We start from the raw sequence: 19656 nt of genomic DNA, 5'->3' as shown, positions 1-19656 counted from the left end.
CTTGTGTTTAATAAGAAAAACATCTTATTAGTAGTAAATAATCTTCTGATATAAAGAAGTGACGTACAAATCGGAACCGATATAAATATTGACATTTTAAAGTTGCAGTTAGTCTCTGCCAACAAAAGATGGCACTGCTCAGTTTTCTTCAAAACTGTAACGTCCATTCATTGAAATTAAATACTTTTAAAACAGTTCTCTTGTCTTTGTCAAGAATGTGCACATTGAGATCAGTATTTGTTATTACTGATAAGCTAACAAGTTGGCCTTAGATCTTTAAAAATATGAGTATGTTTCCACAAGTCCCAACTGGAAATAACTAAGTGCCAATAATTCACAAAATACTCTTGCAATTTAAATGGTATTAACAACCTCTTGGAGTCCAATTTAGACTTAATCATTATTTTATGGAAGCAGTTTTGCAACAAATGGGAAACGAAAGGAAAATAGTTTCCAAGATTCTCTCAGACCAGTCTTTTTGTATGCAATATATATTAGCCATTTAAATATTAATTCAAATGCCTGTTGATCAAGCTATGCCTTTTCCTTGAAATTTTCTACCTATAATATAGCTGTACCCAAAAGCAGAGATTTTACATACATCTGAACTTTTTCTATTGTCTTGTAACAAAATTAATTAGCTTTATATTATAGGGCTTTGCTAAAATTAGATAACGAGTAATAATCCCATGAATAACATAAATTAAAAATTGAGAACAATAAGAAATAAATATAATTTATTTAGTGGAAAATAAATTTGCAATAGGTCTGTGATCAAGATTAAAAGGAAAACAAATGCCAAACCCCAAACAGTAATAATCACAGTAATAATACATAAAAGTCAGAAATCAATTTAGGTAATAGTAAGGAAAAAAATCACATACCTTAGCAAGATGTACAAATACACAGTATAATCTATTTTTGGGCATCATCTTATTCTACTATGATCTGAATAATCTAATATATATATAATATATATAGTATAATAATATATATAATAATATGTTTATACTGAATTACATTGTCAAGAACTGAAATTTCCCAGGGTATCCAAAATGCTTTTTTAAATGGAACCAAAAAGGTTCAGATGGGTTTGGCTAAAGATCATAATTTACTTTGATTCTTTGATTTGGGGGAATTTGTTTCCTCTCTTTTTTCTTTTTTTTTTTTTTTTTTTTTTTTTTTTATTTTTGTCAATCGGTGGGGGATATTTCTGTATGTCAGAAGCTGCATTTCAGATATTACATTTTCAGCTTTTTTTTCTGGGTTTGTTTTTCTAAAAATAGCCATGTGCTGTGAGAACACCGTTCTTGCTCCTTTTTAATCCTTTCCATATCTCCCTCCAAAACAAAGATAAAAAATACAACAAAATAATAACTGCTAGGCGAACAATTCTGTATTTTCTAAGCTTCTTCGACATAAGAGGAAAGGTTTTGTGGATTTCTTTCCTACCATGACAAACTATTCAGAGCATGGTGAAACCTCAGGAAATCCTCCCCAATTCTGATGGCTGCCATCTTCAATGTGATTGTCAGCATTATCGGGATAGCCAGAGTAAAAAATAAAAAGAAAGAAAAAAAAAAGTCATTCAACCAAAAGCAAATTCAACCAAAAACTGTAATTCAAATAAGATCATATAAGTTTATGACAATGACGTTATAACAATTTAAACAATGAAATAATGCAATTTTTCAAAATGGCAATACTGACCTTTTTATTGGAAGAGGAGTCCTAGTTCTTATATGTAGCTCACTAGGTCAGTCTCACCAGTAAATAGGACAATGATGCATTGAAAAACACTCATGATTATCCTCACATGGTGGAAAAAAAACTTCAGTTTTATAGGTCTCTGCACATTCGCACAGCAAGAAATCACCTCGCCTCATTAAAAATACATTACCACTTTGTTTGTCTGTTCAGAAAGAGGGTTTTTAATGAGATTCATCTTGAATTACTGTTTTGAGAGAAGCAGCATATTAGATAGTACACATGTATTTCAGTCATATGTTCAATGCAGTAAATCTAGCACAAAAGGCTTGTCCAATTGAATCCCAAACCCACATAATATATTAAAAATTAAGCTTTAAAATTCACTATCCTGTAGCTTGTATTCCTTGTTGTGTGTTTTGACCTTGTAAGTTGGGCATTCCTTAATATTTATAAACTCATTTGAATTTTCCAGTTTTACCCTTTCCCCACCACCACCTCCCTTTATCTTAGGCTCCATGGTGAATTAGCACAGCAACTTTGCCCAATAGACTTCCTCTCTTGCTGCCTTAGAGCTATTTGCCCTTACCATATTCTGTCTGCATCACTGCAGGGCCATCTCTTTCTGTACATTTCCATCACGGCTGCATTCATTAACGGAAATTAAAAGAAGGTGGATATTGAAGTGATGCTGCAGGAAACAGTCTTCCCAAAGAGCTGAACTTTCTGCTCCCTTGTTGCTCATGGCAAACTCTGCTGACTCCTGTCACAACCCTGACTGGCAGCTTTTTCCCAGAGGTAATGAAACAGGCTCCACTCAGGAAATTCCTGTAATTGCATTATTTTTCAGGTGCTGAAAACATTCATTTGTTGCCAAAGTTCTTGTGAAAGAAAAGACTAATATAGAATAATAGAGCATAGGAGAGAGGTAGTGAATTTTATGCTTAAAGTTAGTGCTAAAGTATAACAAAAAAATTGTTAATTAATTTGTTCAGACAATGAATGGTAGTTGACTGCATTGCAACGTTCCCCACAATGACTTAAAATTCTATTTGATTCTTTAATAGAGGGACATGATTTTCATGATGTACATGTATTACTGTTTCATGATGCTGCAGCACCAGGTCATGGTTTGCAGACAGATGTCTTCTCAAACACTGACATTCTTTCACACTTCGTATCACAACAGAGAGTGATATTTCAAAAGAGTTAAAACCACTCAATTTCCTACAGGTGATCTTTTTCCAGATAACTAATTTAGACATGCTGAAAATGTAAACCTACTGTTAAATTTTCATTCACAAGGAGGACATTTTTAACACAATGTGGGGATAATTAAGGTGATTGAGGTAAAGGATGTTCTATTTTTATACTTTCTTTAAAATTACCATATATTAGATTTATGAAAATCTTTTAGACCAATTTAATTTCAGAATATCTAATTATTAACTAAGCTACCTCACTATATGTCTAAAAATAACATAATTATGCATTCCTTAAGATCGCCAAAATCCATATGCTAAAAGGCTAAGCACAATAAAACGTAATAGGAAACAGATTTCAGAGTATAGTAGGTTGTACTGCGTATAGGCTGTTGTATGGCCAAATTCCTACAAATAAAGGCTATGAGCTATGATCTTGAAATTCAGTTGTATGTTATTGTATTGTTTTCCAAGTCCAATGTAAATAATTAAGAATCTTAAATAATAGAGAGTTAGAAACTCTGTTTTTGGCAGCTTGAAGACCTCTGCTGCTTGATGTAAGATGACTATTAATAAAGAATAACTTACTTGAAACGTGAGTTATGCTGACATAGTATCAAACGTGGGCTGAATAGGTAAAAAGTAATTATTCTCAAGAAACACCAAGTAGTACTGTGATATTCCAATAATCCTCTTCTCTACAAGAATGACGCATCAATCATCAGAGAAAACTCATTTTAGCTCTTCTCCCCTCTACTGCTGCTTCTTAAATTCAGGAGCTGTGCCTCTTTGTAATTGGCTTAGCGAGCAGCTCCTGCTCTTCTGCCCACCTTATGTTTTGGCTTGAATATAGTAGCTTTGCACTTAGAGCAAAATTAAGTAAAACACTTACCAGTCTGTGGAATAATGAGAATTTAGATGCTCAAGTCTAAAACCACCGTTTCTTTATTTGCTGACATCAGCTCCTGGAAGTGTGGTTCACAGCAAATCTGAAAGGAAATAAACATACACTGCTGTTTGTTCCTAACTTTGTAAAGGTGTTTTCCATTACAGACTCACTGGAGGAAATATGAAATCAAGGATAAAAACCGAAGATTCCCATAGTCAGGAGAATGTCCTGATCACTAGCTAGTATAAAATTGTTAAACAAACGGGTAGACTCCACTCCCAGTCTCTGACATATGAAACTTGTACACACTTACCTTCAAATTTAACTACACCTAAACATGTAAGTTGTAGACCATGTGAAAAACTGAAGTCTAATAAGAAACTGACATAAAAAAAAGAGATTTTTAAGTTTAAGAAAAAAAATGGTTCCTTCCAAAATTAAACATTCTGACAATGTGCTGCAAGGAAATTTGATGATTCTAAATTTCTTCTAGAAATAGTTTTTTAAAAAAATTAGAAAACTTCTGAGGCAAAACATATTTTTTGTCTCTTCAATTTGCCTAATAAAACCCAAAGTTTTCCCTTGGTTACTAAAAATGGCTACCAACAGTATAAAATTTCAAACATATTGTATGTAAACTTTGTTTCACTAGAAATTTCCTGAGCAGTCCAAACCATTCATAAATAAACAAGAAAATAATATGTTTTCAAATATAGATTAATGGAGCTAAGAGCTTTTCAGTAATACATTTTTACTTTTTCAGCATTTCTTCAAACTTTTTTGTAATACTCTTGTAAATATATCAGATATCTTACTTTTATTAATATTATAATGCTATTTATAATTAGCATGATATGTAAATATAAATAAATATAATTTATTAAGTAAATATAGTCTTGTTCTGTTTGTTTTATAAATGGCAACTAATGTAATGTAGAATAGAAGTATAATATTTAGCTTACAGTATGCAAAAAAAAAAATCTTTTAATAGATGCTGTTCACTTGCAACAAGTGCAATTAGGAATCAATCTCCTCTCCATTAAATGCAGCTTCCATGCAATACATCTGTAACATTTTTGTTGCAAAATAAAGCAGCTTTAAGAGTTCAGGATTCTCAACAAATTACTTGATTCTGATTTCCATGAGATCAGAGAGAGCTATGACTAATTCTTCTTTCCTTATGATTTACATCATTGTATAAAAAGAACCCACAGTATTTCCTAAACTTATACTTTTAAATGTTTTCTAATCTGTTTTCCTTTAGTTTTATGTTATAAAGAGACTCCTTATGTTAAAAGAGACTCTTATATCCCTAAATTTAAAGTCTTAATGTCAAACATCTGAGCAGAAGACCTTAAAAAGGAAAATGAAATAACCAGTTGCTACTTTTGGGGTTTCACAAAATTATTACTGTAACTTTGAGAGTACAGTATAGATGGACTATGTCTTTCAAGCTTTATCAATGTTAAAGGATCCACTGTAAAACAAAAGAGCTATCGGATGCTGTAGTAGTTGTTTCCTCTACTTTGACAATGCAATTTCCCCCTGACAATCTGGCAGTGACTGATAAACCTTGGCTTCTTCCTACCAACAAAATAACAGTTTTTATTATTCTAGAATAGTCTCAAAATGAACGACATGCTATATGTATTGTCTTCTATCCAACCCGTCTTTTTGGAGCCTAATTATTGTAAATAAATGTATGGTCTCCCTTATCTAAATAAATTGCGTCTATAACACAGTCATTTTTATATGATTTAAACTCTATATGTTTATATAGGCATTATTTTATTAATGTTATGCCAACAAATTTTAGTTAATAAAATTTTCCATAATTTGTGTGAAAGTACCCACATTTCTACCACCTCAGATCTGGTCTATCTTTTTCCAGAACTAGTCAATCCAGTTGCCTATTTCAAATTTTAGAGCTGCCTACCTTCCGATTGTCTCTTTGGATGTTCTTTTTTGTTGGTAGTTTTGCTCATCTACTGATGTGATAATTTGGTTTAGTAGGTGCCAATGTATGATCAGTGGTTCTTTATCATGGAGATTCAAAGAAAAGAAAACAAACAAACAACAAACCAACACAGAATAAGATCCAAAGCCAAATGCATCTAAAATGTGACCAGACTAGAAAACCATAATGTGCTTTCTCACTTCAGATTCTCCAATACAGATATAAATGTTATAAATGAGAAGTAGGGATTTTGGCCATGTAACATCTTACAGATCTTAACATGTAAGAAATAAAGATCCTCTCTTATCTCCATGATAATTTTATTTGGGTTCCTTGATCCTCTGGCTGTAATGACTTATAAACATCCCTTTTCTCCCCCATACACTTCCCCCATCTTATGGAATACATTATAAAGTTTTTTTTGTTTTTTTTTTTAACATCGCCTTTTCATTTAACAGAGGTCTGTTTCAAATTTTAGCAGTTGGAATTATAAATTACTACAAAAACTTCAGCAGATGTGAATTTCCTCCTCATGGTAAGAAGGCAAACCTAGTCCAGACATGGAAAAACAAAACTCCAAGTGTGGCAGTGACCATTCTTTTCTGACTGGTCTCTCTGACATTTATAAGGGATGTTTTTGATAAATATATATATGTATATTATTTTCTTTTAACCTCATTTGAAGTACATGTTTTGGAAGAAGTACAGACTATTTTTTTCCCATTCATTTTAAAGGGTTTCTTTGTATAAGGATGGATGATTAATAAAATAAAAAGCATATAACATGTTTTTTAAGTTCTGTGGAATACCTTTGAACAGTTCAGTTAAGTAAATCTCATACTTTAATATCTCTTATTCTTTCCTTTCCTGCTGAATTAGATAGAATTATGCAATATATACATATTTTCTGTTTCCAGGTTATTTTGTATGTTACTCTGTAATATTTCAGAAGTTTAGAAATACTTCATTAAAAAAGGATATATAGTCAAAAAGTTATATATCTAAGAGATCTAACTAATTAGTCCCGTTAAATCCTGTGCAAGGATATTCAATCTGAATCTAGGTAAACTATATGAATCTATGTAAATCTATGCCAATTTCATATCTGTCATCTAACAGAAATGTTGGTGAAGTAAATATGTATAAAATTAATTTTCATACCATGATTTTATGAGATAAAGTTAATTACCTTTGGATAGGCTTCAAAAATAATAATAAAAAAAAAAATCCTCCATGAGTTCCTGAAGAGTTTTTCGGGACTATCCAACTGAATGGTGGATCAGTGCTAATGTCAAGTCATCAATGGGGAGCATCTTCCATAGGAATAGTTTCTATCCTAAAGAAAGAATACCACAATTAGTACTAACCCAGATACCATGTTAATTAACACTAAACAAGTGTTTCCAATTCTGATGTTTATTTAATTGTATGATGAAAAGAATGGCTATATTTATTATACTTAGTAAAATTAAAATATTTGTCATGAAGTTTGAGCACGTCTGTTCCCATATGATAGCTCTTGTGGCCAGCACTGGTAAAATGGTACGGAAAATCTGAACCTAAGAGGAAATTTAGGTAATTACTATTTTTTTTTTTTCTGTGACAACAAAATGAGACAAGACTTAGAAAATATAAAAAATCCATGTGTTTAAGAACAAATAATTAAATTCCTTGTTCAGTAACATAAATGTTTCATCTAGTACAACTGAAATAAACTTTTTTAAGAAAATCACACTTATTATTTGCAGTTGAGTTTTTATCTTATTATCATGTCCTTAGGGAAGTCCTTTGAGTGCTCTGGGAATTAAAAGAACAACAGTAAAATGGTTAAGTCTGATCTGGATCCAAATTCAGCTTGTATCTTTTCCACAGACTTTCGACGTCCAACAAACCTCAGACAAAACCTTCTATCTGGTTCAGAACTCTTCATCTAAAATTTCAAAAAATGTTATTTTAACAAAGCTGTTTTTGTTCTGTTCTTTGAAGTGTCATACTGATCAGGGCCCCCACTGGAAATGTTTTGTACTGGAATTATGACAGATTTCTTTTCCAGTGATTAGTCTGTAATTGCAAGATACGTTTTCATTTATCACAGGCTAAATAACATGAAATAAAAGGTTTAGGATTTGTTTGCTTCCCTTGTCATATCCTCCACTTCAAGATAAATATGCAAGAAATACCAGTTTGCAAATACTAAATTACTTGGTTTGATCATTTTACTTTCTAGCATTTTTCTAGTTCTCTCCCTTCTACTTTTCCCATTATTCATCTGCATGCACATCAAAATGATGAAACGAGTCCACAATATACAGGTTTTCTTTCTGCCTTTAAACATTATGCTTGCCCACATCTGCAATGATCAGCCAATATAATTAAAATTTTTTGATGGGTGAAATTCTTTTTCATGAAAAAATTACAAATATCAGTAAAAGGAATATTGCTTGTTTCAATGTATTATCAATTCAGACTGAAATCTATGACTGCATTAAAAGAATTATATTTTTATAATTCATAATTGTTTTCAAATCAAGTTTAAATTTTCAAATTCCGATTTCACTTTCCTCTTCAACATGTTAAATGATTAAATAGTTACTGTAATAGACAAGATTGCTATACCATTTTGCCTCATGAAACAACATAGAAATGACCTTTTTGAAGCTATGCATCAGTTTCTTATCTCTATAGCATGAGGTTTGAGTTTCTTTGGTGTCTATACTTCTTCAGCGCATGGTGAAAAGTTCAGGGTCTATGGAAGAGTTAGGTACCAAAGCAAGCACAAAACCCTAAAGACCAGCACGTTTCAGACAAAAACTGGACCCAAACCAGTTTCAACTGTATAAAAAAATCTGCATACAGAGACTAAATTGTTGAAGTTTTGGCCTATGACCATTTAATGAATATGGCTGATAACACCAGTGGAGGAACGTAGGTGACAGTGGTGAACAGACATTTTTCTTTTTAGCAGAGAATTCCAGGAGATAAAAGCATGTAGAACTAGGTGAAAATGAAAACTAGCTTACCCAGAACTTTCCTTATTGTCTTGTTCCATGGAGGGAATTAATGATATGTAATGATCATTGTTTGAATCATAGTGAGATATTTCTAGGCATGCTGCCAGGAAAAGGTGGTATGTATAATTAAATAAAATGTCCCATGAACAGCTGAAATAATTCTCTTTATATACCCGATTCCATGGAGATACAGAGAAAAAGCAGAGACTTAATACAACAAAACCTCACAATCAACTACACATTGCTGTTAAAAAGGTAGATTGAGAGCTCACAATATCAATTGCATCTTTGGAATAAAATGAATATAAGTCCAGAAGAGAGGTTCCTTCATCTCAAATATGCAAATTTTCTCTGTATTATTAAAAACAATATGATTACTCATAAAAAAGAGGTGGAAAAAAGAGACAGGAAGAATGATACAGGTGAAGTGGAAAGATCTTTTCCTGCCTTCTATCATTCAAGTTAAATTTCTGCCCACTACAGACTTGATTTGAGGATACTTTGACTAGTTTCAAAAAGGTGTTTGAACTAAAGGTAACCAGTAAAGAAGAAAAAGTGTTCTCAATTAATTTTATTTTTAAAATTTTGTTGCAACACTAAGGAGTGACTGTAGATATCATATTTTGTACATCTAAACATACTTGAAAACTAAAAACGTAGCTGCAACTACACTCTCACAAGTCCTTTTCTGATGAGCTGGTTTCAAACTATTTATTCCTTCACGGCAACCGTGGATGCCCAGTATCTTGACAGTGAGAATATTATAAAGAACAATAATTAGGATTAGAGTTGTACTGTGGTTCAACCACACAACGCAATTTTTGTATTCTCTTAAGTGAGGTGTGCACATGTATTGGTGATTTTAGTATCTTGCTGTGTTCTACTAAATTTGCTAAACCAAAATCCCACAAAACATCAAATATCTACAAACAAATAAATTTGGTATTGAAAATGGTGTTTTATGCTTCAACTTGCTTAATTCAGCAGAGAACGTTCCTGTTCTCCTTTCTGCTTGGGTGCTACCATTCTGATCTCTGCTTAACTGGAATTAGCCTACAAGTTGTGTGCGGAAGACAGGTAGATCATTTTAAGTGCCACATGAATCACAGTCCTTCATTTGACCACAACATTTTTAGGCATACTATTAAAAAATGTCATATTTGGAAACCTTTCATCTGACATTTATCTGAACAACCATAATGTAACTGTATATAAATGTCAAAGGAGAATAAAGCAGTATTCTTAGTATAAATACCAAATGAATGGTTGTTTCCTCTGATATTTAGGGTTCTGGAAGGGTAGAGGTCAAGTGAGGTGCCTCTCCCCACAAAGGTTAACAGTGGTGATGAACCAGGATATTGCAGAATTCTAAGGAAATAGCTAGCTCTCACCCATACTGTGGGGTTTGTTGCAGGTCAAGTTAGTGATTTGAGCAGGATCCTTCTAAGACAGACAGCTAACCCTTAGATAACAAAACACTTAATTCCTACCTGCTTCCTCAAAGGCTGCCTGTCCATGACAGTTGTTTTTGTATTTTTGTTTGTCTTTTTCCTGTGAAGAATTTTTCCCTTTCTAGCTCTTAAATATATACAAGAAAAGCTTGCTTGCTGATCTCTTCCTCCTCCAAATTTTACTCAAATACCTGTCACAAGAGATATTGTGATTTTGTGCATAAGCATGTGCAATCCTGTTCTTCAGGGGTTCAGTAATTATTGGAAGAATTTTTTGTGATTTTTTTCCTTTTTTTTTTTTTTTTTTTTTTTTTTTCCATTTGAGGGTAAAAGCTACTTATCTGGAAGAGGAAGAATAAAGGAATAAAGCTCAATCATTGTTTGCAAATCATATTCATTTCCACTTAGATCCTAAGAACCTGTAAGTATTTAGGTGCCCTATTCCTACTAACATAATTCTTCACTGAGGTTGTGGCAGTCACTCTTTCCTGAGCCTACTGATACTAAATTATTTTAACAGTATTTACCCATTAAAAACAGTAAGACACAATTTTCTAGTATTACTAGAGTCAGCACATTACAATGTCACCATTTGACAAGTCCCACATTCAAGCACAAAAGAGATTCCTGAAACCACTATTTTGGTGCCCTCACGATGTAATTATGTAGCACCAAGCCTTCTCCATCAGAATCTCAGTTTTGTCAGGAGATGCCTGTGGACTTCATGCTGCCAAACTTCCCTCTGGTCTGTCTCAGGCCTACGTTCACAAGGGATCCTGACCTACCTATTTCTAGAGCCTGTCTTTTGCACTGGGTGTCTCACAACACATCCACACATCAGTACCATTCTGGGTGACTGACTAAGAGTGGTGTGAATGTACATTCAATTTATCTTGCAGCCCTGTTGTTGAAATACTATCTGCTCTCCTTATTTCTCAGAATTTGGAGAAGGGAGATGAACCCAGGTATTCTACTTTCCTGGTGAGCACTGAACTACCAGTTTTATTATAGTATGTCACATTCTCACACTGAAATAGAACTGCAGAACACGGTTAAAACTGAATTATATTTGACAAGGAACAAAAGAGATATAAATGAAAACATCCAGATTTTGTATGCCCCTCATACAGAGAACTGTAACATCTGCATTTTGTGAAACCCATCTACTTTTTCTCTGGTATCAGTAGAATAGAACTACTGCACCAATAAATTTTGGTAAGCCACCTGATAAATTTAACAGTGATTCTGTTATCACTAATCTAAAATTGTTACGTTAATAATTGTAAACATTTCCAAAATAATCCAAAATTTGTTCTTTGATGTCCAAAAGGTTCAAAAGTCAGCTTGTCCATGAATAACACCATAACTGCGTAAGATCTCTCAGCTTGGGATCCAAAATATTACGAGTCATGAAACCAATCAAATTCTTCCACTAAAGCAGAAAAGAGCTCTTAATTTTTTAACCTTTTTTAAGCATCCACAACATAAACACTTCCTATCCATAACTACAATGCAAAGTAGAAAACAAAACAAAAGGATCACAGTCTAGAAATGCATACAATATTCCCTTATAAGATCTTAAAATACATTGGTGAGATACCTAACACTATTATACGCCATTCACAATTTCAAATGCTAATGTTCTTATACACTATAAGTGGAGACTAAAATTTAAACATAATAAGAAATGCCATTTCACATCATCTGCTACATAATAAAGCTGGAATGATGTCATTGTGGGCTAAGAGCAGAAATTAGGAAAAAAACTGCTATATCATCTCATTCCTGGTAAAAACAAAAAACAAAACATCACTATAACTCATTCCTCAGGTATCTGGATGGTAAATCCAGATGTTATTTTAACAAACAGATGTTATTTTTAACAAACAAGCAAAAACAACAAAAACAACAACAAAACCAACCAAACAAAAAACAACCAAGTAAACAAAATAACAAAACCCATCCCACCTTGAAATTCCAGGGGAACATCCTTTGTATGCCTTCTGTAGTAGTCATTTCACCTATCCATCACGTTATTTTATCTTAGAAGAATGCTTCAAATCCAAAAAGTCCATAGGCAGTTCCTTTGCAATTTCTTAGGAGATTTAAAGATGAGAACAAACACCTCCAGCCCTTCCTTTCTATCATATTTTCTTTGTCATTCACTCCTTAGAAGCAGGATCCTTTGTGTATAGCTGGGACCTGATTGCCTGGAAAAGCCTGAGACCCTCTTTGGAGTCTAAAACTTCTTTCTAGGTCTCTTCTCTCAAGCATCCTGAGTTGCAGAAACAAGCTGCATCTTTGCTCTAGGTTGCACCTTGTCCAGGATGTTGGCCTCTGAGGATCCCTAATTCAATAACTACCTGTCCCCAGGGTAACCTCCACATTAAGTAGAACAAGGGATTCCACAAGGTAGCAAGGAATCTAAAATTTTAGTTTGTAATGCTGCCTAGGAATACTCAAATCTGCTTGCATTTCCTCCTGGTGCTTTACATAAAATAATAGTTTTTCTTAATTTCTCTGAAATTTCACTCCTTCACAGGCAAGAGAGTATAGTTTAGATTCATATAGTCAGGGAATATCTTATATTAGTCTTTTTAAGTAAGCAGTGAGTAAGAATGACATAGAAGGGCCTACATATAGGCTCGAGTTGCTTCTTCCACATAAGATATATTAGTCAATTCAACTTCTTTCTGTATTTGACTCTGCAAACATAGGAAGATGTGTGAAATGAACAAAGTATGTGTATATAAGCGTGATGGGTAAAGAGTGTTGATGTTGAACCTGAAATGAAACTAAGGAAAGCATATGATGTGTGAAACATATGGCAATACATATGTATGAAGTTTGGATCAGGATATGCATCACAAAATAGTAATAGCTTTTATTCTGGGAGCAGAGAGTGATAAAGCAAAGGGGAATAAGAACCTCACACTAAAAACAAGAGAAGCTGGAATCTCCTTCCTCTTTGCTATTTGGCATTTCCTCTTGAGAGAAGCGGAGGAAGTATTTAAATATTTTATAACCTTCATTATTGGAACATACATCTCTCTATTACATTTTTGGAAGCATGTGTTCTATTTGAAATCAATATGGATGTATAAATATTTTTAGGAGATAATTATTCTCTATTTGTAGGTGGGAAAGAATATCAAATTAGTGAGATCTTGCTTTCGTGGGTAACAGAGCAGCTGGCATTATCCTTCCTTTCCCTCCGCCTCCCTGGCCAAGGGAAAACACCTCTTATCCTCAACTTTAATTCCCAGAATAAAAGGAGAAATGGTTTAATGGTTCTGACTTCTCTCTTTCCATCTGCTGCTCCAGGTAATACCGAAATTTCATCTCCCATGTTTGCAATTCTTTTATCAGGTCACTGCGAAAGGGTAGGAAACATGGAAAAGAATGTCATGGGTCTAGCACAGAACTGTAGAAAACAGAGGTAGGAAAGATCTAGGCTACTTCCCTGACTAAATATCTGATTTTTTCTCAAAGACATTTATTGGTGGTGACTCAAAAATGGTATCTAACCTTCTGTACCCTTTAGACATAAGCATCCAAGGTTATGAGGAGGACCATCTCCTCTTTATCTAATATATATATGAATATATAACATCATGCACCATCATGAAGGTTCACTTTAAGTACAACTGCCAATCGGTGGCAGTTCAGTGCCATATGGTCTTCCCCTTCACTATTCAGACAGTGATGGTGGAAATGAAAATATCACCAGTGGTGTTGAAAATAGAATATACGTCCCTGGTAGAGGGGGTAGTTCTGGTAAAATAGAAACTTTTAAAGTGTTTGAGTCCAAGAAAGCTATTCAAGATTATTTGGAAGAGTCTGTGAAGAATTGTTTTTCCCTACTGTATACGAAGATGTGGCTACAGAGCCATGAACAGCAGCAGATACTAGTGCTCCAGTTTATCCAACTGAAGCCTTGAAATCTTTAAACCTTTATATTTATTTCATAAATATAGTAATTTAACAAAGTTCAAATGTCTGAGGCCTACCCTGTTCACCTCTCCTGTGTACTATCTTCCCAACTCCCTACTTTATTTGCTTATATTTAAATAACCAGATTTGATGTAACAGCACAGAACTATCAGAACTGAAAATCTAACTTAACATGTTCTTTAAGAAACCAGTACAGAAAGGTAACAAGTTCATCACTTACTAAAAGTCTAGCTGATTTCTCTCATTGTTACGCATGGATAAAAGAAAAGGTCCCTTGTTTTAATCTTGACAGGAAAAAGAAATTGTCATGACTCAAAAGGTTTGACAAAGGGTAAGTGAAAATAGAGTATAATCAAGTGGTAAATGGAATATCACCATTCCATTATGTTCAGCAAACTAGTTTTACTAGGAGATTGTGACTATTGGAGTGAAGTATCCATGTTAAAACTAAACATAGTTAGCACTGCAGTGTATTTTTAATTGTTCTTGTTACCACATATTTCAAATTATTTGTATTTTCTTCTGAAGGTTAACTTGGCATAATTCAGGCAAGCTGAGAGAGCCATGAAACCCTCCAGATAGCAGAGTTCATCATTCTAAATCAACCAGATAGATTTACCTTGAATTCAACAGACTGCAAGCTATTTTGCTGAAGCTTCTCACTCATTTACCATTGAGGATTTAACATGAAATATAAACATAAATGAAATTTAAAACTGGATTTGACCATTAGAAAAATGGGTGAAATAAATTTGTTGTTTTATTCATCTACTTTGGTTTTAGAAAGATACTGACCAGCTTCATTCAGAAGGATGAATCTCAATTTTGAACAGCTTATAAACTTTGGAGGAGCTCTGATGAAGTTTTATCTTTGGCTCCTTACAAAGACTTGGGCAATACAGTTTTAATCTAGAATAACGTTTGGACTTTTGAACGATGCCATGTTCACTGCTCTTTGAATTACATGCTTGCATAGTAGCCATGGCAATATGCAGACAGTGAACGGCTTTAATAAGCACTCTGAAGAGTCTCTAATGCTCATGTGTTTGCAAACTCTTTCTGAGTCCCTATCTATTCTCAGTTAGAAAGCAATAAAACTGAGGGACTCTGATTAAATAATCTCAGATTTACTGTACTCTTTTTAGCAGTCTACTGGGCAAATATGTAATCCTGACTTTCTGTCTTTCTAGCTTTTTTTTTTTTAAATCCATCTATTCATGCTGTCCCCTCTTTTCATAATGTTTTATCCCATTTTTTTTAAAGAAAGATGAAACCTAAAAGAAAACAAGCAAACAAAAACCAACAGCTGCTATATGTAGCTAATCAAACTATTACACTTTTTAAAATTTTATTTCCATGATGTGTCTTTTTGCCCAGAGTACGATTTGCATTTGTAATCTTTAAGTCATCTGAACATAAGGAACATTATCTTTTCTTTATTGCTACAGCTGCCAGTACAACAGGAATTAGCCACTGATTAAGCCCGAATGTCATATAAATACTTGTATTGTTGTAATCCATACCAAATAAATACATTTGCTTAAATGTAAGCATGTTGAGTAAGCAACAACATTTAATAAATTCCTGACTTTTACTTCTCTAATATCAGGTATGTTAAAATAAAATGACACTGAAGTAAATCTGGATATAGACATTAAATGAGAACAAAACAAAAATTCAGAATTCACAGGGAAAACAGTAAAATAGATGGAGATTATATATAAACATTCATTTTGCCCAGGTTGTGAAACAGACATGAGGCAATTCTCTAGACTATGAAGCCCACTGATAAACCTGTACTACAATTTATTTCAATTTTATAATACTTATTTACTGCCTTTCTCCAGATGCACATGTTAATTAAGCTGATTTTTATGAATATATTATTTGTAAACCTCCAGTACTAAAAGGTCACAAACTGCAAAGTCTTAATTTCTTAAGATTTTGATTCCAAATGATTTATCAGATTTGGCTGCAAGAGCCGTCTGACTGCTTGTGGGAGAAGTGTCACTTTCTGGTCATTTGAATCCAATTATGAAATATGTACACGCAGAACATTCCAAAATAGCATAGCTGTCGCTATGACTGCATGTCACTTTTGTCTCCATATCGTTGGTTTTAGAAGCATTACATGAAACGAATTGCATCAACCTTTTGTTTCTTTTTCTATCCTTTTTTAAGGCAGCCTAGGAAGTTCCTGATGAAGTTGAGATAGAGCCATAAGTACAGATTTTCCTGAGTGTCCCACAGACACGTAAGTCATTTGGTTCATATGTGGGTGGTCTTTGACTTATTCAGCTAGCTCTGTTATAGACTCTCTAACACATCCAACCCAATTAGATAGATGCACAGTATGGTCTTTACAAAATATCATTCAGCCATGTATCCTGCAACAAGCAATTACAAGTCATCTTCAGGGCACTGATTTATCTCTCATTGCCCTACCAACTTAATCACCTTATGATTTATACTGATCATTGAAGTCTCTCCTTGGCAAGCAAAGTAATTATCTATCAATCTTATATTCTTTAAGGGAAGAAAATGTTTATTTTCTGTCTGCATAATAAGTTTTATGTCATTTTTAATGTCATGACTCCCACATGCACCGAAGATATATGTAGTGACTCCTAACGTCTCACAGAATGTCAATTGAAAATGCGATTTGACAACAGGCTTAGCTTCTATTGTCTGAATATTTGGCATTACATAATGAAGACGGTTAAGTCCTTTGCTTAGAAACTCATAAATTATCCTAGCACAAAGCAACAGGCAAATTCTGTTTTCCAGTCATGAAAAACATGAAAAAACAGAAAAATCTGAATAAGAAAAATAGCAGATTTTTTTTTCAGTACAGTTAAATATCAAGTCTACGAACAGAGATTGAGAAGCACCAGGATAGATCATTCTTCAGCACAAAGGGGTGAAGAAAAGACCTCTCACTGCCCTTCTGCCATTGTTTTTCTATAATTATTTGATTCAGAGTAAGGATTCCAGTACCATGCGTGTTTATTTTGGAAGAAAATGGGTTTTGACTGTAAATAGGAAAAACCTAGACTCAATTGCCTTATTTGCCAGGCTAAAATATTCTACATGTTCTTCTGGAAAGTTTAGACTATTTTGGATCTTTTTTATATTAAACTGTAGAACTCTTTACAAATTGGGATATTCTTAAATCCTTCAGACTAAGCCAAGGCTAACATTCGTAGAAACTGAGATTTACACATCATAGAAGCATGGAATGTCTTGGGTCAGATGGGACCTTAAAGATCATCTTGTTCCAACCCCCTGCCGTAGGCAGGAATGCCACCCACTAGACCGGATTGCTTAGGGCCTCATCTAACCTGGTCTTGAACACCTCCAGGGATAGGACATCCACAATCTCTCTGGGATACCCTCTCAAAACGTGGCAGAACCTCACTCCTTTGCCCTGTTCCACAAAAGACTGTCACAAACAGAAGAAACAATCACTGCTGCTGCCACCTTACTGCTTATTTCCATCTTTCTCATTACATCCTCTCAACCTTTGCAGATTGATTGAAATGTGTCCTCTATTAACAGTGTGTTTTAAGACCCATGGCAGAGCAGTTGTGTAAGATGACAAAGTCCCTTGCACACATTTTGAGTTTGATGGGAAGATTCACTGTTCACGAAAGTTAATAGTGATAGTTCAAGTTGGGTACAGACTTGAAGAGAATGAGGTTCCAAGGTGTATAATGTACATCATCAGTGATACAGATAAGATGCTAGTATTAATCCTGCCCATACCTGCAAGTATATATCAGAAAAACAACATTGGATTTTTTTGTTTGTTTTTTCCCTCACATTCGCAACAGTACAGATTTCAAATATCTTAACAACTATATCTGTCCACAAAGTAATGTGTACAGATTTGTATCTGCACAATTCAAGGTGCCCAGCCTTTGGGCCTAGCTATCTTCTGATCCCAACATCACACTGCTCTGTTGCCTTAATTATTACTGTGCTATTTTAAAATTTCAAAGTGTCTGTAATAATGCAGACTATCAGAGAGGTTTTGATTTTATTGCATGAAACTGAGGTTACAGAAAGAACCGAGAGAGTGGCAAGAGGGTGCACTTGAGAGCGCTAAATATTCTGAGTTAGTATTTTTAAAAGACTGTGTAGGTAGAGGAAGCTAAATTTGATGCACTGTCATTCATCCTAGCATTTGGGAGCACTCCCAACTCCAGCTTTGGAATGATCCAAAGCAAACCAAGGAGCCATGTGGATGATGTGATGCAGTACCTGAGCAGGCTTCCTGGTCATCGTTAGCAGTTTATGTATACTACATGTAATGGGACATAAAATACAAATAGTACATATCTCAATTCAGCAGTTTTTACTTCCTGAATAAAAGGAAGTAAAAACTTCCTTTTTTACTTCCTTTTTACAGCTAAGCATGCCCTGTAAAATAACATCTAGCTCCAAAAAAATACTGCAGTATTAAGAGCAACATCTTTGAATCAGGCCCAGAGAAAGTACAGAAACCTACCACAAGACAACAAACAAGCAGGGACTGAATTCCACAGTAGGAGCACTGCTGACCAGTTCCAATTTTAAGGAATTAAATGTCATCAAACAAGCTATAGAGAACTTTTGAGTAGACTAGGTTGTTGCTCATGTAAAATTTCCAGATTTTAGGCATTTCTTTTAGTGTTGAGGAACATGTTTTAAAAACATGGAAAAAATAAAATAAAACTGAGGAAGCTGACAGATCTCAAGCCACAGTGTTCATAGGGAACCTTAATTTGAGTTTTTCCCATGGAGTCTGATAGCTGCATTTGAATATTTACCTCGACCCAGTTTAAATTTGGAAATATTCATGGCTGTTTACTAAACTTTTGTTTTCAACTAAACATCTAAATCATGTGAGGCAAGATCATCCAGTTACAGTGGTATTATCCTGGACAAGTGTCATGGCAGCAGCAGCTCAGCAAAAATATTCTCTTGTGATAACATGGAAAGAGCAATTTAAAAGTAAAATCTATTGTAGGTCTGTGAAAACTGCTAAGTAGACAAAATAGTGGTGAATTGTCTAACTGCTAGGTAGACAAACTAGTTGGGGAATAACAACCCCAAGCAACTCTACAGGCTGGGAGGTGAGTGTTTGGAAAGCTGCCTGATGGAGAAGGACCTGGGAGTATTGGTTGATAGTTGGCTGAATATGAGCCAACAGTGTGCTCAGGTGGCCAAGAAGGCCAACAGCATCCTGGCTTGTATAAGAATCAGTGTGACCAGCAGGGCTAGGGAAGTGATTGCCCCCCTGTACTCAGCTCTGGTGAGGCCGCACCTCAAGTGCTGTGTTCAGTTTTGGGCCCCTCGCTACAAGAAGGACATTGAGGATCAAGGTGCTCAAGCGAGTGCTCGAGAAGGGCAACGAAGCTGGTGAAGGGTCTGGAGAACAAGTCCTATGAGGAGCAGCTGAGGGAGTTGGGATTGTTCAGCCTGGAGAAGAGGAGGCTCAGGG

General features: G+C 34.4%; 1 long non-coding RNA gene across 1 annotated transcript in view; it reads left to right on the top strand.

Moving 5' to 3' along the window:
• LOC110353153 (uncharacterized) overlaps positions 1–19656 on the top strand; it is a 253251-nt gene that overhangs the window by 218492 nt on the left and 15103 nt on the right. Inside the window, exons 14-15 of the long non-coding RNA XR_005266210.2 lie at positions 2321–2505; positions 16353–16425. This is a non-coding gene — a long non-coding RNA (uncharacterized lncRNA). The remainder of the gene's footprint in view (positions 1–2320; positions 2506–16352; positions 16426–19656) is intronic.

Source organism: Anas platyrhynchos, chromosome 5, assembly GCF_047663525.1.
Source record: "Anas platyrhynchos isolate ZD024472 breed Pekin duck chromosome 5, IASCAAS_PekinDuck_T2T, whole genome shotgun sequence".
NCBI lineage: Eukaryota > Metazoa > Chordata > Aves > Anseriformes > Anatidae > Anas > Anas platyrhynchos.
The sequence above is the reverse complement of the archived record's forward strand: the minus strand, read 5'-3'. Positions and strand labels throughout refer to the sequence as shown.